The sequence below is a fragment of the Pelodiscus sinensis genome, chromosome 3 (genome assembly GCF_049634645.1).
Source record: "Pelodiscus sinensis isolate JC-2024 chromosome 3, ASM4963464v1, whole genome shotgun sequence".
NCBI lineage: Eukaryota > Metazoa > Chordata > Testudines > Trionychidae > Pelodiscus > Pelodiscus sinensis.
In genome coordinates this window covers 83,359,292-83,381,056 of record NC_134713.1, presented here as the reverse complement: position 1 = coordinate 83,381,056, position 21,765 = coordinate 83,359,292, and the positions used below count along the sequence as shown (strand labels likewise).

Below are 21,765 nucleotides of genomic sequence, written 5' to 3'. Positions count from 1 at the left end.
CATTGTATTATAATGAAGCATGTCTGTTTGTTTTTGTAAGAGATAACTATTTTTATTCATCTTTGTTTAAGCATTTATGTCAGCAATATTTTGGGAACAATAAGCTGATGGAAAGGGAAGATGGTGTGACTGCTTATACTAATGAATTTGCCCATGAACACAAAACCCCAGATTTCACTGAGACAGCCATCTCGACTTGAAATTAATTAAACACAATCTCCCAACCATTCACATTTGATCTCCATCTTGTCATACAGTATTCAAGATGAACTACAAACTACGTGAACTCAGATTATTCATCTTTTGGTCTCAGATATGACAGTGATATATTTTCTTAAAACTTGAATAATACCAATTCCAGCCTTTGCAGATTGAGATCTATTTACAGCTTTAGAGTTATAATGAAGCAGAAGCAATCTTCTGAAAGAAGGTCAGAAAGACAGATTCAGTACTCCATTGTATACAGAATATTGTAACATGGAACAACAGCACAGTGGGTGCTATCGGATAGTGTCAGTAAATCCACTGTTTATTACGCAATAACCAGTTATGCTGTTATGCTTATAAGATACACACAGGATATTTTGAGGGGAAAAGTCAATACAGCATGTTTATTCAAAATACAACTTTAAAAATCAGTATATGCCTTCATTCATACACACAGACACACAGAGAGAAGGAGAGATCATACAGATGGTCTTAGAGTTGCCAGTCTGCTGCAGCTTGAGTCAATCTAATATATCATTTAGGCATGGTAGAAGGGAGAAAAAAATCTCTAATAATTGTTTTTTCAATGGGGAGCCTGAATACCCTAAGTAAAAGATATTTAAAGTTTTAGTTATTGACCATCAGATAGATAGATCGATAGATTGATAACTTGTGTAGGATTTAGTGTTAAACAAGAGCTATCAGGCTATTTGGATTTCCATCCCTGCTGCACTAATGTTCCTTTCATACAAACTATGTATTTCATGAATAATGTAGATTGAGACAACGTTTGGATGAGATCGTGATCATGGCAGATTATTACATGACATTAAAACAAAATTAGCATGAAAACTCTTTTAAATCAGGCTATTTCCTTTCCTAGGAACTGTGTGGGTTCAGAATATTTTGAGCCTGATTTATCATGAAGGCCATCGGGGTGGAACAGAAAATATAGGTCTAATAGACAGAGTTCCATGGCTGGAGTATAACTTACGTAATGTTGATTATGTCAATCGTCCATCACCTCGGCTCTTTGCTACTCACCTGCCTCACAATTTAGTTCCAAGAGATCTCAGGAACAGGACAGGAAAAGTAGGTGATACTGTTTTCATGATTTAATTAACATTATGCAGGAAAACGTCTGACTTTAAATAGTAAATCAGCCTGAATTCTCAGAGCCAGACTGTCAGCACTCCCCACAACAACCACTACAGAAGCATATCTTCCCTGTATACGTATGGGGTTCGCATTCCTCCAAAGCCCCATTCCATGTCCTGAGAGCCTGCCAAAGGAAAAGGGGGAAAAGAAGTTCTATCTAGATTTCAGGATGTCTGTGCCCAATGTACGTGGGCTGTGCTTGCTGTCTGGGCCAAGAAACAGAGCTCCTTTTGCATTATGATAGCTCACCCCAAAAGAGCATCATCAATGGGTATGATCATTATAGTCTGCTTTTATATGTAAATGGCGGGGTTCTTGTGGTGGTGGTGTTTGCAGCTATGAAAGTGTCAGCTCTGCTCTTATCCATGTTTTATGTCTCCTGTATCTTGAAATATCATGAGACTCCTTGCCAATGAAAGGGAGCTGGCCTGGGCAAGATGCAGCTCACGAGGAAGGCTACACCATGGTCATTAATTCACACTGAGCTCTTTCCCACTGAAGGTGTGCAGTGCCGCTCTTCCATAAGGTTGAGGAAGTGGGAGAATTGCCTCATGGGAGCAATGCCAATCTTTTCTATTTCCATCTATGTATTCCATGAAAGGGGCTACTGTGCACCCACTTCTCCATGAGATACCCTCTTTGCAGCTTCTTTATCTCGGTTGCAGTAACACTCCAATAAGGGGAGCAGATGCAGAGAACAGAATCCTGCTGTGCATGAGCTCCATCAGTGAAACTCTCAATGCGTAGGTATTTTCCTCCTGAATTGCATTATTGTTCAGCCTCTGTCTCCCGAGCAGAAAAACTCCCTACGACTACAGTAAAAATCAGTGGAACAACATCTCTTATGCTGCACAAAGCAGTTTTAAATATAGACATAGGAAAATCTTGCTTACGTGTATTTTACTAGGCTCATGTAGATTTTTGCACTGTTAAGAACATTTGGAAGGGGAGGGAGAGATTTCTCTTCCTGACTTCTGACTTTCTTTTCTCAGTGTGCATCGCCCTCTGGCTTAGAAATCGTCAGATCCAAACTGTAGGAGAAATTAGCTAAGGTGGGTAGCAAAGCATTTTAGCTTGATTTTTTTAAACACGATAGCCATTACAATTCTCTACAAATAGCTTTTTTCACAATTTTATGAAAAAGGGGCAAATTCATGCTCACTGGGATTCTAGTCTGAGGATACTTTTTTCACTGAAATAATGTATCAAACAGACTACACATAAATACACATCTGTTACTCACTTGATAGTGGTTGTTTATAAAAAGGAAAACAAAATCTAATCCATTTATTAACAAGTTTCAGTTCTTTTAAGGTAGTACACTTGTAACTGCAGTCCATGTTAATATTTGTGATTTTTGTTATTACATTTTCCATAATTTGTAATTATTTTAGTTACCTTCCTGCTCTGAAAATGACCCAAACAAATAATTTAAAAAACTGAAGATCCACTTCTAAGAAAACTTACTGCTGTGCTTACAAAAATGATGAATTCCAGAGGCCAATGGTACTATCATCTGCAGATAGCTGGACACAGGTGCAGGAGAGGATTTGGAATTAAAGAAGTACAATATTGACCCCAACAGTGCAGAAAGTGATGGCAAGGCACATAAGAACCATTTATTTAAAAGCAGGATAAACAGTAGTATCAAGCACGTATTTTAATCCTTCTCATACGCAGAGATTTTAAGGGTTCTTTGCAGGAATAGCAATAGTATTAAACCTTCAGATTTTTAGGTTTATCGTGTCCATGTAATACGTCTGAGATTGTCACTCCTTTTACCTTGCAGGTTATATATGTTGCAAGAAACCCTAAGGATGTGGTGGTTTCCTATTTTCATTTTTCCAAGCTTGCTGTCAAACTTGAGACAATATCAGATTTTAACAGTTTTCTGGAGAAGTTTTTAGCTGGGAAAGGTAAGGCGTTATTTCCTGCTTAAGAGCCATCACCTCCTTGCTGACCACAGCCCATATAAGCTAACTCTGTGGATAAATTACATAGAAGGTGGAGCTTGTCAGAATCCTGGTGCTCAGTCACAGCTAGGGTTTCAAGGCTTCATTGAATGCACTGACACCCATGGTTCACAATAGAGGTTTTATGTGAAAAGAATTGTAGAAAAGCTGCACGGATACTTCACCACATCAATCAAGACAAGTCACGTAATGTACCACAACTGGGAGTTCAGTCCGAACCCTAACAATGACATTTTCAATGCATTTCACCTTCACTTATGAGGTTTCACCTGTCCCCTATGAATGAGTGAACAGGCTGATGCAGTGTCTATTAGACCCCTCAGGGGTTTCCTCCCCATCCTCATTGGGATGTTGGACAGCCTCTATCCCTTTGTCCACCCTCCAGCATGAAACTAGCCATAAGATTCGGCCCTTTGCATTCCATATCCAGGCAATCTTGTTTTTGTGTCCTACCAGCCCACACTGCCAGGAAACCATCATGCTGGGACTACTGGGTGTTCATCAGGGTTCCTCCTCCCACTCCAGGCCTTTCCTTGGAACAGATTCCTTTGGCTTCCTCCCCAAGACATTGTTCTCAGAGTATAAGCCCTCTCTGTCTGGGGGACTTGTATTTCTTGGTTAACTTCTCTGCTTTGGCCGTCGTGGGCTGGTGGCATCTGACCCAGACTCAGATATTCTTGGAGAGGCCCCATAATAATTATTCTAGGATGAGTGTGTCCACTATTTCCCCCACTGATCACATATTGGGCCTCATCCAGTGGCTGGCCCAATCCACAAGCTTTCGGTGAATGCCCAGGACTGTACAGCTGCAGGCCATCAGGCCGATCTGAACTTTTGGCAACTTTTTTCCTCCTGCAGTCCCACCTGGTTGAGGATGGCTGCCTTCACCATCTCATAGTTCTAGGAATGCTCCTCACCAGAGTTCCCTCTAAGCTGCCCAGCAGCACAACTTCACACGTGATTAATCAGCTCTGCCCACTCAGTCAGCTGGGTGTAAAGAGCCCTGAGTCCCTTACTGGGCGGGACTGATGAATCACCTGTGAATCTGTGCTGCCACTCAGCTTAGAGGGAACACTGCCACTCACTCAATGATATTTATTGCCACTTGATCTTCTTCGGCCAAGAGTGGAGACAGCCTTAGGGTATGTCTACACTACCCCCCTAGTTCGAACTAGGGGGGTAATGTATGCATACCGAACTTGCTAATGAAGCCCGGGATTTGAATTTCCCGGGCTTCATTAGCATAAAGCCGGCGCTGCCATTTTTAAAAGCCGGCTAGTGCGAACCCCGTGCCGCGCGGCTACACGCGGCACGGACTAGATAGTTCGGATTAGGCTTCTAATCCGAACTATCTGTACGCCTCGTGGAACGGATTAGGAAGCCTAATCCGAACTATCTAGTCCGTGCCGCGTGTAGCCGCGCGGCACGGGGTTCGCACTAGCCGGCTTTTAAAAATGGCGGCGCCGGCTTTATGCTAATGAAGCCCGGGAAATTCAAATCCCGGGCTTCCTTAGCAAGTTCGGTATGCATACATTACCCCCCTAGTTCGAACTAGGGGGGTAGTGTAGACATACCCTTAGGGACCAAGTTGCCCTTTCCCATCTGGTGCTATAGGCAATTGGTGCCTGAAGGGGGAGAGATTCAGGGAGGGCCACTGAGAGGAAGAGGCAGGGAGTATGAGTGAGCACCCCATTTAGCAATCAAAATTTTGTCAGGATCATGGGGGCAGTGTGCCTCCTGAGTACTACCACGAGTTTCCTTTGTCTGGAGGTATGGCCCTCCTCAAATGTACCAAGGAAGGCATCTGGATCATCTTCTGCACCCATTTTACAGAGTCAGTGACTGTCAGTTGAAGCTTGACTTATTTATACTGGAAATAAGGCAAAACTATTAACTATTAACTGAAAGCCTAATTAATCACTGGAACAATTTACCAAGGCTCATGATGGATTGGCAATGTTTAAATCAAGATTTAGGAATTCTATCAATTTGGTTCTAGGTTTAGGGTCATTAATCTATCAAAAACAATTAAAATATGATCTATAAGTAATTAATCAGAACATAAACATGGAAATATGTTGTGCCAGGTAAGAGTACAATTCTGTGGTGCCAGTGGGTTCTAGAGGTAAAAGTATAACCTTTATTAGTCAACATGTAACTGTCTGTCTCTGCGTTTGAATAAAACAAAAGTGATCTGGTATTCCCAGATTAGAAGATGGACGTGGAATGATCTGCATCTCATGTTTAAGGTGAACATAAACTAGGAAAATGTTGTGAATAAGAACAGACCTGGAATAACATCTCAATGAGCCCAAATATCCCCTTAGCAGCAGAAGGGGAAAAAAGCTGAAAGAAGAACCTATGCTCCCTCGATTCTGCACAGTCAACTCTCCCTATGAGCATTCTGGGATGTAAACATGGAAATAATTGAATGGCTTTTCTGTTTGAGATCATTAACTTTTATTTCCATATTCTCCTTCCCAAGCGTCTCCTGGCTCATGGTTGGATCACATCGAAGGCTGGTTCACCCACAGGGATGACTTCAACATTCTCTTCCTTACCTTTGAGGAGATGAAGAAGGTGAGACCAGTCAATCACTTCATAGCTCAGATAAACAGTAAAGAAATGCCTCCCTTGTTCTCTCTGATTTTACCACCCTTACTCACATTGAGTTGTACTTTACTCTGTGAGACGTTTCATTGATTGCACAGAGGAAGGTACGTTGACCTCAGTGATTTCAGTGAGTGTCATTGTAAAAGTATGTCTCAATGCAAGAGGGGAAGAATCAGAATAATTGGGTGAAATGCTTAACTCAGTTTGACATTCAATAGCAGGTAAATGCCTGGTTCACTGTATCATAACAGGTCTCACCTACTTCCAATTTGCAATGCTTTGCTTGCTATTCATCTGTCAAATTTTAATGCTGCTTTAGACACCTATATATATGGGTATGTCTACACTACAGGATGAGGTCAAATTAAGATACACAACTTCAGCTACTTAATTGCATGGCTGAAGATGAATTTCCTTAACTCAGCTTTTGGTGCTGTCCACACCGCAGAAACCTAAGGGAGAATACTCTCCTTTCAACTTCCCTTACTCCTTGTGGAAGCAGAGTTACTGGCATGGATGGGAGTGCCCCCTCAGTTCAAATTAGCAGGTCTTCATTAGATCACTTAATTCTAACACTGGAAGATCGACAGTAGCAGGTTCAATGGTCTCTGTAGAGTAGTCATGCCCATAGTGCATTACAATCTTACTTATGAAATTGTGTAGTAAGATAGAAGGTCCCAACAAAGAAGTCACCAGAGGCGGACTGGCCAGGCGAGACACCTGGAATTTCCCTGTGGGCCGTCCGCCGAAGGGCCGGCTAGGGCTGCTGGAGGAGGAGAGGGATTGTGACGGGGCGCTGCAGCCCCGCACTTTAAATTCCCCGGTGCCGTCCTTCTACTGGGCACCGTAGCGCCGAGAGAGCGCATGCGCAGCATCCTGACATGCCCCTCAACAGCTGGGAGGGAAGACACCCAGGTATGGCGTGACATCATGGCCTGGGACTTTAAAACTGCACAGCCCAGCATTGCACTACACGGTCCAGCACGTGGGCTAGAGCCCGGCTCCGGCCCCGCAAACTGGAAGGCAGAAGGTGGGTGGGAGAGGAAAAGGCTTGTGCTGAGGGGAGGGGGTTAGGTCAGGAGAAGAAAGGGGAAGGCACTAAGAGACAGGGTATAGGGGAGACAATGAGGGAAAGGGAAGGAGGGGAGGTGTCAGTGGGAGACGGGTGATGCTGGGAGAGGAGAGGATAAGGGAATTGGGGGTTGGGGGGTGTTACCCCAAAAATATTCTCACTAGAGACCACCCAGGGTTACACTAGTATGGGTTTATTTCCACTAGGTAAAACTAAAGAGGAGAAAGCAGCCACCAAAGGTTTAAGATAAGGAAGTCAGAACTCTCTCTTACACACAGACACAGATAAGCAAGCAAGCACACACACCTCCATTCATTCACACCCATTCATTCCTGCCCTCAGGCAATCACACACTTACACAGACATACAGGTTGCAGAAGGAGTCAAGGCATGTGGATCCTGGAGGGTTTGTCTGCTCATCATGGCTGGAGAAGCTGGTCAGGAGAGAGAGACACTGGAGAGGAGCTTCTCGGGATCAGTGGAAAGAAAAAGAGAGAGTCTCACATGTGCTCCTTCTCTTGATAGAGTGTCTGAATGGCTCCTGTGACTCATTCACCTTGTCATCAGGGAGCATGCCCAGACCTCCCTTTATCCAGCAGAGAGCATGCCCAGACTGTTTGATGACTCATTGCCATGTGGTCTATTGTTCCAAGCCTTCTTCAAACACACTCACACTCACACTCTCTCTCCATTCACTCAGGGGAGAATGCAGCTTAGGGAAAGTTACAAGCAAGGTGGCTGCATGTTCCAAAGATTACAAAGTAGCAGTTTACAGTAAGTTTGGGTATGTCTATACTACCCTCCTAATTCGAACTAGGAGAGTAATGTAGGCATACCGCACTTGCAAATGAAGCCCGGGATTTGAATTTCCCGGGCTTCATTTGCATAAGCCGGGCGCCACCATTTTTAAATCCCGGCTGGTTTGAACCCCGTGCCGCGTGTAGCCGCGCGGCACGGGGTTCGAACCAGCCGGGATTTAAAAATGGCAGCGCCTGGCTTATGCAAATGAAGCCCGGGAAATTCAAATCCCGGGCTTCATTTGCAAGTGCGGTATGCCTACATTACCCTCCTAGTTTGAATTAGGACGGTAGTGTAGACATACCCTTTGAGAGTTACACAGATTGCAAAGATTAACAAGGATCACAATACATTGCAGTTTAAAACCTTAGACCTTACAGTTTGGTGTAGCTTTAGACTATCCATGTATATAAATCTAGTGAGCTCAGGTGGAGGCTTTTTTATGCAACAGGGGGTGCTGGGAGAAGGCTTGAAAGAAGGGGTGGGCATGAGGAATGCAGGGATGGAGCAAGTTGTGTGAGGGCACAGAAGCATGAGGGCAGAGGGTGGTGAGGGGTGGGCATCAGGGAAAAAGAAGGCAAAGGGGACAGGGGCAGTGAGGGAAGGGGGAGGCACCAGTCAGTAGGGTGTAGGGATAAGGGAAGGTGCAGGTGCCAGGGGATTCTGGGGGTGAAGCAAAAGGGCAGACACCTGAAGGGGAGGGACCAGCATCAGAGGAAAGAGGCAGGGCAGGTATGTAGACGGAGGTGTTAAGAAACGGAATGAAAAAGGGTACCTCACATGATCAGAGAGTGGGGCTACTGGAGGAGTGGGTAGAGGGGGCAGAAAAGGGCTGGTGGAGGGGGGCAGATTGCAGGAGGGCTGAGGGTAGTGAGAAGGGCAGGAGTCGGGACAGCAGAGGAGGGAGAGGGGTTGGGGGCAGCAGGCACTAGGGGAGCTAATGGAGCAAGGGGAGGAGACATCACAGCAGAGAGAAAAGGTTAATACAATTACAGCATAGTTGCATGAGGGGGGTTTGCTGGGGGCCAAACTAATCCCTACTGGTAGGAGGATGGTGGGAAAAGTCCTTAGAGAGGGGTCACATGACACCTTTTACTTCTGGTCATGTGTCCATCTTGCCCAGAGTGTATTACCTCCAGAGGCCTGGCTAATGGGAGTCAGGGGGTGTGGCTAATGGGGGTTAGGGGCGTGGCTAACAGGATCAGGGGTGTGGCTAATGGGAATCGTGAAAAAATGGACCATTCCCAACCCATTTCCCGGGCCTATTTTGATTGTCAGTCCGCCCCTGGAAGTCACCTTTATTCTTCAATGCTCTATGCACTATCCTTATGCTTCATTGCACACTGTTTGTTTAAGTATCCCATTAGCCTTTACGCCATCATTTTATTCAGTTAGTTCTTTTATTTTCCAAGTTAGAAAACTTACTTCAAAATAATGTTCATTTCAGGATCTCAGAGGCGCTGTGCTGAAAATCTGCAAATTCTTAGGAAAGTAGCTAACTGAAAAAGAGCTGGACACAGTTGTGGAAAATGCTTCATTTGATAACATGAAAAGGGACGCCAGGGCAAATTATGAAAACATACCAGAAAGTCTCCAGGAACGAGGCAAAGGACATTTTCTTCGCAAAAGTAACACAGGAGCAGCCAAGTCTAATCAATATAATCTTCCTCATCCTGGCATAGGTCATGTTGAGGCTATCCACCGAGGACTTCCAATCACAACTTTCTGTGCTTGGGAAATAACTGGCTTTAGGGCACTAAGGCTGTGTCTAGACAACACCTCTCTGTCGAGAGAGAGATGTAGATTAGGCACGTCGAAATTGCTAATGAGCAGGGATTTAAATATCCCATGCTTCATTAGCATAAACATGGCTGACACTTTTTTTTTTTTAAACAGAGCTTTTTTGAAACCCCCCCCGGCAGTCTAGACGCGGATCTCTCCAAAATAAACCCTTTTTTGAAAGATCCTGTAAACCTCATGTTTTGAGGTATACAGGATCTGTTGAAAAAGGGTTTATTTTCGAAAAATCTAGACTGCCTTTTTTTTTTTTTTTTTTTTTAAAAAGATCCATTTAGAAAAAAGTAGTGGCCATGTTTACGCTAATGCAGCACAGGATTTTTAAATCCCTGCTTCATTAGCAAGTTCTACATGCCTAATCTACATCACTCTGTTGACATAGATGTATAGTCTCTAAACACAGCCCTAGACTGTTATTTTCTAAGGGTATGTCTACACTAGCCCTCTAGTTCGAACTAGGGAGGCTAATGTAGGCATTTGAAATTGCAAAACAAGCCCGGAATTTAAATATCCCGTGCTTGATTTGCATCTTCCTGGCCGGTCGCCATTTTTGAAATTTACAAGTCCGGACTAACCACCCGCGTCTACACATGGCAGAGACCCGATAGCTCGAAATAAAGCCCTAGTTCAAACTACCTGTTATTCCTCCTGGAATGAGGTTTAACAGGTAATTCAAACTAGGGATTTATTTCGAACTGCCGCGTGTAGTTAGGCGAGACTTGTAAATTTCAATAAAAAAAACCCAACAAAAAACAAACTGGTGAATAAGTTCAATGATAAAACTGTCAGTATCTCAACAAATGAAAATTGTCAATAAGCCCTTTTAGAAGGTAAAATTCATGTCATGCCACCCATGAAAGGAAAGATCTTCTTCAAGAAATTAATAATACGTGAACATTATGTAGAAGCTATTTTATGTTTAGCTAGAAGCCATCTTGTATAACAGAAACCATTTCAGCTTTTTGTCTTTGCACGTAGGCCATAGTGAACTTTCTATCACCCCATGCGCCAGGCCAAGACAGATGTGCTATTGGAATGTGTTAATTGGGCTGGTTCAGAGAGGAGAGGTACTCCCTCGTACCTGTCGGCCATCTTGTTGATAAGGCTTTGTTTTTCCTAGTTTAATTGATTATTTCTGTAATTGGATGCCCTGACGTCAGACTGTTTGGTTAAGGGTATAAAGATACTAGGATTGATTGTATTAGGCAGCCCTACTGGGTCCGACTTTGCTGAGACCACGTTTGGCTCACTTTGCTTTTATTGGCCAATAAAACTGTCTGTTTAGCCGCGTAAACTGAGTGAGGCGTTTGCTTCGACAATTTGGAGGTTCCACCGAGATTCCTAACGCGCCACTTGCCCATATGGATGGACCGGCACTCCACTTCCAAACCTCTCAGAGCGCTCAATAAAAGGTAAGGAGATACCTGTTACGAAATCTCCTAGTGAGGGCTTGGGATTTGGAGTGACGGCCGGCCATCGGAGTAAGGGGAGCTACGGAATTCAATTTTGTGGAGCAGCTAACATTTTTGTCTGTCTGTGTCTGTCTTTGTCTATTAGGCCTGTCTTATATGTCACAGTTCCAAAAGGGCACACCGGTGTCTCTTGTGAGGCAGCCATGCGCTGGACCCTCTGTGTTCAGACGCTAAAAGCTGGTGTGGTGCCATTACTCTCTCTCTGCACACGGAACTGTGGGGAAACTTTGTTGTCTCTCTCTGTTATTTGTGGGCGAAGTACTGACCTCTGAGGCTAACCCCAGGCCATAGTGCCCCATTCTGCCAGGCTGTGTCCAGGCGCCAGGACGTGGTGTTCTGCCGGGCTGGGGAAGGTGCTGGAAACCTCTGCAAGCCAGGTAGACCTTGAGTCCAGTGCCTCGCAACAAAAAGGGGGGAGACCAGTGCGAGCAGGTGATTTCTTGATTCGGTGACTCGCAGAGCGAGCAGGCAGATCCTGATTCGGTGACTCGCAGAGCGAGCAGGCGGATCCTGATTCGGTGACTCGCAGAGCGAGCAGGCGGATCCTGATTCGGTGATTCGCAGAGCAAGCAGGCGGATCCTGATTTGGTGACTTGCAGAGCGAGCAGGCGGATTCTGAATCGATGACTTGCAGAATATGGTGTAAGCAGGCAGATTTTGGTTCGGTGTCTTACAGAATTAAGTGCGCGCAGAAAATGGGGGTAGGTCTACAGGAATTCCAGTGCCTTCTAAGGACAGTACGGCTTTCTTTATGTATACCCACTATGGGAAAAATACTTGCAAGTTTCTAGATAAGTGGAATTTGTATACTCAAAATGACCCAAAATTGCAATTCCCATTGAAAGGAACTTTTCATGTAACCAAAATTTTACATTTAAGGGAGGCTCTTGAGGGTCGTGGAGCGAAAACTCCCGATCTGCAATGGTCTGCCTATCTACCATGGTATGAAGAAACTTTTAAAAGGCAGAAAGAATCTCAATTAAGAAGCTTGAAAGATACTCAGGAAAAACTGCAAACACAGATTAAACTGCTGAAAGAGGCTGGCACTCAATCAAAAGCAGTGATAACTAAGCCTAGTGCACCACCTATTGGGCAATTGTATCCTTGTCTCCCAAACCCCGATTCACAGGATGACATGAATGATGTCCTGTGCCCCGCGTGGAATCCCCCGCCATTCCCAGCCCCACCTCCAGCTCCCGAGCCCCAAGTAGCTTCAGGAAGCCAGGCTGTGACTGAGAAGGAAAAACAAGGAACAGGGGTGTTCCCAACTACATATAAGATTTCTGGGGGAAGCACTATTCTCCTCCAGCCAGCAACTCCTAAAGGACAACGATCAGTGGCACGTATTGAGACGGGGAATAATAGCCCCGTCGCCGCTTATCCTTTACGGGAAGTCCCAAACCCAGAAGGAGGGCGTATGTGGGTTTACCAACCATGGACCAAAACTGAATTACACGCCATGGCCAAAGATTTTCCCTCAGTAGAAGAGGACCCGGTAAAATTTAAAGCAGAACTGGCACTAGTAATACGGTCTTATGATCCTAACTGGCAAGACCTCGATCTGCTTTTGAGGGTGATTCTGCCTGATGATAAGCGTAAAAAGATTTTAAAGAAGGCAGGCTGGCCACCTGGACCTATTTCAGGAGACCCAGATTTAGCAGCTAATAAAGAGGCTCTCACCCGAGCTAGAAATGGACTGCTTGATAGTATCCTTCAAGTCTTTCCCAAACTTCCGAATTGGGTTAAAATTAGCACCTGCAAACAGGAAGAAAATGAATCACCAGGTGCCTACTTAGAAAGGCTTACTAAAGTGTTTGAAAGGCACTCTGGCATTGAAAACCCAGCTGACACTGCCAAGCAGGCGCTGGGTGCCGCTTTTGTTACTGGACTGGATCCAGCTATCCAGACCCTGTTAAAACAGATAACCCTTGGCTGGGAAACTAAACCCTTAGAGGAGCTTCTGACAGTGGCAAACCACTGCAGACAGTGTATAAAGGCTAAGCAGGACAAAGAACCTAAGCTTATGGTTCTGCAATCACTGCCTACTAAAACAGGCAGGGGTCGGGGGTGTCCCATAGAATGACAGTCACGGGGCTCACCCTGGTCTGGAAATTCTGCCGGCCGTGGCAACCCCAGGATAAATGCAAACATTTGTCACTATTGCAAACAGCCAGGACACTGGAAAAGTCAGTGCCCAAACCGCCCCATGCAGCCAGAGCCTGTAGTTTTCAGACCCCTGCAGGGTCAGTTTACTTTAGCAATGGCTGAGAGTCAATAGGGGTGCCCAGAGGAGGATTGCAACTTCACCCTTTTATCTCCGCTTATTCCCCTAAATTCTGATGGCACCCTCACTTGCCAGGTTGCTGGACAAAACACCCAGGTTTTAGTGGACATAGGTGCTAGCAGGTCCACTCTCCAAGCGTCTTCTTTCTCTATTCCTATTTCTAACCAGGTTGTTAATGCAGTTGGCATTTCTAATCAAGTCGTGCCTCATCCTGTTTCTAAACCCGTGCCTCTTGTACTAGGACCTATTTCTGAACATCATTCCTTTCTCCTAAGTCCTACTTCCCCTGTGAATCTATTAGGAAGAGATTTATTGTGCAGATTACATTGCACTATTTTCTGTACTCCTGATGGGGTTTATCTTGAAGTGCCTGCACAGACCCGACAGAGGTGGAGGACCTGCTGCAGGGTCCTGACACTGAACTATTTCCCTTAATTCCTGATTCGGATGCTGATCTTTTGTCCCAGGTCCCCAACTGTTTGTGGGCCACCACCCCAAACGAAGTAGGCAGGATATCAGTAGATCCCGTTTACATTTCTGTTGACAAAACTAAGCGTCTGCCCCGTATTACCCAATACCCACTGAATCCTGCAGCTGAGGCAGGAATTCAGCCTGTTATTTCTGGCACAAGGTGTTCTTGTTCGCTGTACAAGTGAGTGTAATACTCCTATACTGCCTATAAAGAAACCAGGAAGGGACACCTATCGTTTCATCCAGGACCTTCGAGCTATTAACGCTATTGTCATTTCTCAATTTCCTGTTGTGCCTAACCCGACCACTATTCTCTTCTCTATCCCACCTGATTCCACCCATTTTGCTGTCGTTGATCTCTCCTCCGCCTTTTTCAGTGTTCCCCTCCACCCTGATTGCCAATATCTTACTGCTTTTACTTATAAAGGACAGCAATACTGTTGGACCGTTCTGCCACAAGGGTTTAGAGATTCTCCCACCTACTTTTCACAAATTCTACGGCAGGATCTCTCTGACATTACATTCCCTTCTGGCTCTACTCTTATTCAATATGTAGATGATTTGCTTCTTTGTAGCGCTTCCTTTGAAGCCTGCAGATTAGATTCTGTTGTACTTCTCACTGCTTTAGCTAATACGGGTCATAAAGTGTCTAAACAAAAACTTCAGCTCTGCAAGCCCACGGTTCGGTATTTGGGCCATGACCTCTCGGCAGGCAGCCGTCACCTCTCTGCTGATAGAATCCAGGCAATCCTTTCTGCCCCTACACCCACTACCCCCTCCCAAGTCCGCTCTTTCCTCGGTATGGCTGGCTACTGCAGACAATGGATTCCTAACTTTTCTCAGCTAGCCAAACCGCTCCAGGAGCTCACCTGTAATGCAACCCCTTCCCCTATACCATGGGTATCTCAGCAAGACACTGCTTTCTTGTCTCTGAAACAAACACTAGCTTCTGCTCCAGCTCTGGGCTTGCCCGATTACTCCTGTCATTTCACTTTGCTCTGTCATGAAAAAGAAGAATGTGCTTTAGGTGTACTAGTGCAGAAACATGGTGATAAATACCGCCCTCTCGCTTATTACAGCACCTATCTTGACCCCGTTGCAGCCTCATTTCCACCGTGCCTCTGTGCAATTGCAGCGGCAGCACGGATTTTAGAGCAAGCAGAACCTTTGGTTTTACAATCTCCATTAACACTGGCTGTTCCTCATTCGGTGTCAGCATTACTTTTGAAAGGGAAAACCCAGCACCTTTCTAATGCCCGTCTTGTTAAATATGAACGGCTTCTCTTTGCTTCTCCCAATGTCTCTGTAATTCGCTGTGACTCTTTAAATCCCGCTACACTGCTCCCTGCACCCCATGAGGGGGAGCCACATGACTGTTTGCAAGTTGTGCAAGCCGTCACCTCTCCAAGACCAGACCTGTCTGAAATGCCTTTAGATAACCCTGATTTTATACTGTATACAGACGGTTCTTGCTTTTATAATTCTAGTGGAGTTTTAGTAGCAGGCTATGCAGTTTGTACTGTCTGGGATGTCATAGAATCTGCTCCTCTACCTGCTGTTTCTTCCGCACAGGTGGTGGAATCAATAGCTCTAACAAGGGCTTGTCACATTGCCGCAGGAGCGTCTGCTACTATCTACACTGACTCCCGGTATGCTTTTGGCATAGTTCATGGTTTTGGTACGCTCTGGAAGCAGCGAGGTTTCCTTACTTCCTCTGGCCACTCTATAAAGAATTGGCTTTATGTAGCCGCTTTACTTGATGCAGTACTTTTACCTTCGGCTCTTGCTATTGTTAAGCGTGTAGCTCATTCCTCTTCCTCTAATGAAGTTGCATTAGGAAATGACATGGCCGATTGGGCTGCTAAGGCAGCCGCCCTATGTCCTCCTCGGGCTGAAGTATTGTACCCTTCTCTCCCACCATCGCCAGCTCCTTTGCCATCTCTGTCAGAATTGGCCCTCCTGCAGGACCAAGCCCCAGAATCAGAAAAGCAGGAGTGGAGTCTGGCAGGGTGCACCTTGCACCCAGATCATTTGTGGCGCAGCTCTGACGGCCGCATTGTTGCCCCAGTGGTCTTGCTACCTCACCTTGCCTCCGTGCTCCATGGAGTGTCGCACGTTGGCAAAGGGGGGATGGTGGCAATCCTAAAGCAAAATTGGTTTGCTCCCAAATTCTCCCAAGCAGCAAAAGATTACTGTCTGGCTTGCCCTGTCTGCCAAGCCCACAACGTGGGTAAACCTGTAAAGACAGTTCCGGCAACCAGACCTCCGCCTTTAGGACCATTTCTGAATTTACAAATGGACTTTATTCAATTGCCTAAATGTCAATCGTTGAATATGTGCTGGTTATTGTTTGTTTGTTTTCGGGATGGGTAGAAGCTTATCCCTGCAGGAAAGCGGATGCCATCACAGTAGCTAAGAAACTTCTAAATCATTACATCCCATCATGGGGAATACCCCTGGTGATCTCCAGTGATAGAGGTACCCACTTTACTGGACAAATTGTTCAAAAACTGACAAAGTACTACTCTATCAGACAAGCACTGCACTGCCCGCGACACCCGGAGAGCGCAGGAGCAGTAGAGAGACGTAACGGGATTTAAAGAACAAACTTGCTAAGATATGTGAGGACTCTGGTTTAACATGGGTAGAAGCACTCCCGATTGCCCTAATGATCATGAGAGCCACTCCTAATCGGAAAACTGGACTCAGTCCACATGAGATTGCATGTGGCCAACCTATGAGACTGTTAAGCAGCCCAGACATTAACCTGGCTGATGCCATACTCATTAAAGGAAGTATAGTCAAGTATTGTCAGGAACTTATGAGGTGTGTACAGTCCTATCATTCACAGGTTAAGGACGCCTTCCAAGAGGCCCCGACTGAGCCGTGCCATAAACTACAACCAGGAGACTGGGTTTGCGTGAAAGTTCACCAGCGAAAGACTGCCCTGGAACCCAGGTGGAAGGGTCCCTAACAAGTCCTTCTGACCACCCATACTGCTGTAAAATGCGAAGGATTGCCCACCTGGATTCACGCATCCCACTGCAAACCCGTCCTGGCCCCTACAGAAGTTGGCCCCAACAAGGAGCACCACAGTCCTGGTACCGGAGACCCAGGTCCAGAAGCAGACGAGGATCAGTGCAGGCTTGGTACCAGCAATCCAAGCCCTGAAGCAGACGATCCTGAAAGACCGAGGCCAAGGTACCAGCTGCGGCCCAGAAGGACCTGCCAGCGATAGGTGAAGCAATCTACGTAGTCCTGAAGAACAGCCAGCATGAGGATGGAAAAACAATTCATGTTGAGCTTATGCTTAGTCTTGTTTTTAATACCTAGTAGTTATAACCTATATGGTTCAAATGTGTTTATGCTTTTAATGAACCAAGTTTCCCAAGAATTTAATTCCACGGGTTGCTGGATATGTGCTCACAGTCCTGTACATTCAGAAGGAGGCATCCCACTGATTCAAGTTCCACTGAACAACACTCAAATGAATGGCACACTGTTTAATGAGCTAAAGCCAAATGATACCTGGCAGGATAAAGGGTTTACTAGCACAGGGTACATCCACCTAGCTCTGACACCAGCTGGAAAATACTGCTGGACATGTAATGGTACAGGAGCCCGAGTGGGGAAAAGCAGGTGTGAGGTAAACATTGTCCTGAATGGAATATGGAACAGAAATAACACCTGGGAAAATAACAAAGGCCCTTATGACTTTGGAATCAATGGGTACTATTTGCAATGGATGATGAACCCCCAATGCCAAAGGACCTTAACAGCAAAGGTTGGCCATTACTTTATATGTGGTCGCCGAGCATACAAAACACTGCCCAAGGGTTGGAGTGGAACCTGCTACATTGGAGTAGCCTTCCCAGCCATTCGAATCACTAACTATTTCCCTGGGAGTAGAATCCGAAACTACTGAGAGATAACAGAAACACAGCGGTTTTGGGGAATTGTGTTTCCAGGATTGGGTGTGGCCTATGCAGTAAGAGAAATTCGGAGGCTGGAAGTAGCTTTCGAGAAAGTAGCTAATGCCACAACCAAAGCTCTCCTTGCCATTAATATGGAACTAGGAGAAGTGAGACAAATGGTTCTCCAGAACCGGATGGCCCTAGATTATGGCCTAGCTAGTAAGGGTGGGGTTTGTGCCTTAGTGGGAAAGGAATGCTGTGTGTATATCACTGACACCAGCAAAGAAGTGGAGGAAGATGCCTCAGAGATTGAAAAAACTGTGGAACGCTTAAGGCAGGGGGACCCTCTGGGATTGGTTAGGAGGCTGGTTTGGACATGTGGGAACTTGGATTTTGCAAGGTGTAGTTTTAATATTGGCTATATTCTTTTGTGCTTATTTTTGTTTCTTGCTAATCAAATGCTGTATTTCTTGTATTCTAGAAAACAAGGGACAGACCCTCACTAAAGGGAATGTGGAAGTAATGATGTTAAAATATGATGAGCAGAGAGAGGAACAAGAAATGTATATAAAGGCTTTGATGAAAATGGAGATGTAAAACGGTTTCATGGTTAGCCTTTTAAATTCTAAAAGGGGGGAGTTGTAGAAGCTATTTTATGTTTAGCTAGAAGCCATCTTGTATAACAGAAACCATTTCAGCTTTTTGTCTTTGCACGTAGGCCATAGTGAACTTTCTATCACCCCATGCGCCAGGCCAAGACAGATGTGCTATTGGAATGTGTTAATTGGGCTGGTTCAGAGAGGAGAGGTACTCCCTCGTACCTGTCGGCCATCTTGTTGATAAGGCTTTGTTTTTCCTAGTTTAATTGATTATTTCTGTAATTGGATGCCCTGACGTCAGACTGTTTGGTTAAGGGTATAAAGATTGTATTAGGCAGCCTTACTGGGCCCGGCTTTGCTGAGACCACGTTTGGCTCACTTTGCTTTTATTGGGCAATAAAACTGTCTGTTTAGCTGCGTAAACTGAGTGAGGCATTTGCTTCAACAATTAGAAGAAAACGGAAAGCAGTTCTGTGTAGTGCTTCTTTGAAGCTTCACAAATGGGGGTACTGGAACTGATTTGTCTCTTCAGTTTCTAAGAATAATTTAGAGCACGGAATTAACCAAACAAATAAGATCTAATGGTGCGTCTACACAACACCCTGAACTCAAAATAATATACGCAATTTACACTATGTAAATTGTGTATCTTATTTTGAATCTATTTTGAAACAGCTTATTTAGTAATTTTTCTTCTAAAATTTGCAGTAACATAAATCAATACTACATGTTAAAAACTGAGTTGTATAAAACTACCGGTATATAAAGCAGAATTAGTGAAATTATTTAGAAAGAGCAGGTCAGAGAGGAGGTGTGTGACTCCAGTCAGAAAAAAAATCGAGAGGGGGGGTGTTACTGTATTTATCCAGCCCTCAAGGTTTATACATGTATCTCCAAAGCCCTAGAGAGCTATGTTCTTGGGAAATAAGAGAGGAAGGGCCTGTCTGGGGAGAAAAGGAATTGAACCCAACCAGCAGTAGTCATAGTCTCTTACCTGCACAAGTGATATTCAGATTATAATAAAATCTGCAAGTGACCTCTAATCCCCAATTCAAAGTCTGTGTCGCCTGCCCCAGGGACCATTGGAGACTGGAAGAATACAATGACTGTGGCGCAGAGTGAAAGATTTGACAGCTTGTTTAAGGGAAAAATTCAAGAGCTGCCTTTCAAGTTCATCTGGGATATTAATGAAGATCTTTAGTGTGGGCTCCAGTTGGAGACAGGTGACAATGCGCACCGGGGAATGAAAACACACCTTTGTCACAGGTGTTCATAAAAATCCATTGTGCTGTGGAATTAAAGATTAGAAACCTGCAAAATTGTGTACCTCTAACATGTTTGCACATCACTGATAACCCAGTTCTAAGGAAAGGTGCCCCATTCTGTCCCAGCTGTCCTGCAAACCTGATCTTCCCCCAATACTGAGCTCCTCAGAAACAATACCACATCCAATTAATACTGTAAAGGGCATTTAATTCAGGGTGGATTGATTTAAATCACCAAAAAATGTTTTTTAAACCATTACCAAAAAAGCCAAGACACACTGTGCTTATAGCACACTTCATTTTTGAGTAAGCCCCGTAGAAGTGCCAGTGAGTTCAATTTTGGGGGGAAACCAGTATAGAATGGGATTCCATTGGAAAAGCTGAGTTATGCTGAAGTAAAAATAGGGAATAAATTTATGACATTACCATTGTGATCTGTGGTCATGATGTTACAAAATAAGGCTACATCTACACTGGCCCCTTCTTCGGAAGGGGCATGCTAATTTCTAGCTTGGGAATAGGGAAATCTGCGGGGGATTTAAATATCCCCCGCGGGATTTAAATAAACATGGCCGCCGCTTTTTTTCCGGCTTGGGGAAAAGCTGGAAAAAAAGCATCTAGACTGGCGCGATCCTCCGGAATAAAGCCCTTTTCCGGAGGATCTCTTATTCCTACTTCAAAGTGATCCTCCGGAAAAGGGCTTTATTCCGGAGGATCGCGCCAGTCTAGATGCTTTTTTTCCCGGCTTTTCCCCAAGCCGGAAAAAAAGCGGCGGCCATGTTTATTTAAATCCCCCGGGGGATATTTAAATCCCCCGCGGATTTCCCTATTCCCAAGTTAGAAATTAGCATGCCCCTTCTGAAGAAGGGGCCAGTGTAGATGTAGCCTAAGGGTGTGTATTATGTAATGTTAGATAAAAAAATGACAGTGGCTACTCTAGATTTCTCTTACTACAGCTTTCTGTATTGTGTACTTTGGGCGATAGAGTCTTAACATAGTTAACTAATAAGCCATAAGGTTTAGCTAAACTAAACGTTTTTTTTCTAGCAACATCCAACATAGTAAGTAGCTTGGGAAATTTATTTATCAAATCACACTTATATTAAAAGGCATAGAGGCAGTCTTGAAGAATGCTGCATTCCACAGCAAATTATTAAAGTTACTAAACAATTGATCTATTCAGCCATATCCACATCTTCAGGGCTCGCCAAGTGGCAGCGAGCCCTGCTCGCCAGCTGCATGGTTCTGTGAGCTGCGCATGCGCAGATCGTGCGGCGCCAGCTATGCCGGCTTGTAATCTACTCGCCATAGGCAAGTAGATTACATGATCTGTCGAGCCCTGCACATCTTCATCCTCATCATTTTCTCCCAATAAGCAGTTTTCCGTATGATGTTTCATTCTTGCAGCTAAAACCTGCACCATCTTCTTGCACTGCTTACACTTGCCACATTTTTCCTTTTTTACCCAAGGAATGAATTTCTTCAAAATAGTCCCATATAGGATCTCTCTTATGTCTAGAAGCCATGACACTTTTTCCATGTCAAAAGTGTGGGGAAATATAAAAAGGTGCTAAATAGTGTCTTCCCTTTTTCTTTCCAGTCCACTCCACTGCCGCCTGCATCCTTTCCTATATATTGTCTCTCTGTCTGAGACAGTGTCTTAACTCCTTTGTTGTGCTTGAGTAAGGTCCACGACAAGTAAAGACAGAACAAAAATAATCCTATCCAGCTTACGTCTTTCCATGTTACTTTTTAATTTGCCACGAAACAGAAATTGAAAGCCCAGAACTTTCAAGCAGCAAAAACTGGAAATTAAGATAGACAGATTAGGGCCATAAATTCATTTTTATGAGACTGTATGGGTACATGTCTCATTTGTGATGAGATTTAATTGTTTCTTATTTTTTAAATGAGAGTGTGTGTGTGTGTGTGTGTGTGTGTGTGTGTATATATATATATATATATATATATATATATATATATATATATAATAAAATGTAACCAATTTTTCTATTTAAAAATCATTAATTTTTATCCAGCCTTATTTAATTAGATCTTGTCTAAACTAAGATTAAGACTGTAGCAGAAGGTTATTGTTTTATTTGTAAAGCAGTGAAGGCTGAGACACAACACATCACCAGC

General features: G+C 44.5%; 1 protein-coding gene and 1 pseudogene across 1 annotated transcript in view; one reads left to right on the top strand and one right to left on the bottom strand.

Annotated features, from left to right (window-relative positions):
* Positions 1–21,765, bottom strand: part of KPNA5 (karyopherin subunit alpha 5) — a 116,409-nt gene that overhangs the window by 92,901 nt on the left and 1,743 nt on the right. The gene's annotated exons all lie outside the window — the stretch shown is intronic.
* LOC142827523 (amine sulfotransferase-like) lies at positions 402–20,141 on the top strand (annotated as a pseudogene).